We start from the raw sequence: 453 nt of genomic DNA, 5'->3' as shown, positions 1-453 counted from the left end.
TAAGACATTATACTTATCAATATCATTATTTGCAGAGGATTTTCAGTTTGATAAATATTGTTTTTCTTTTTCTTGGACTTTCACTTTTTATTTGCAAATGTATTCAAATTTTCTTCGGCTAGCCATCAAATAATCTATCTATTCACCCCATAAATAATGAAGATAAGAAGAATGAAACTAATTTAACAAACAACATTACACATTTGAAGAAGAATAGATTCATGGTTCAATCATTTGATTTAAAGAATTTATGTACAAAATATGACAAAAACAAATCAAATTGAATGAAATAAACTAAAAAAAAAAATCATAATAAGACATTATAGATCTAACAATATCATCATTTGCAGAGGATTTTCACTTTGATAAATATTGTTCTTCTTTTCTTGAACTTCTACTATTTTATTCGCAAATATATTCAAATTTTATTCGGCTAGCCATCAAATAATTTAC

This window comes from Solanum tuberosum, unplaced genomic scaffold (genome assembly GCF_000226075.1).
Source record: "Solanum tuberosum cultivar DM 1-3 516 R44 unplaced genomic scaffold, SolTub_3.0 scf00962, whole genome shotgun sequence".
NCBI lineage: Eukaryota > Viridiplantae > Streptophyta > Magnoliopsida > Solanales > Solanaceae > Solanum > Solanum tuberosum.
Note: the sequence above shows the minus strand (reverse complement) of the source record.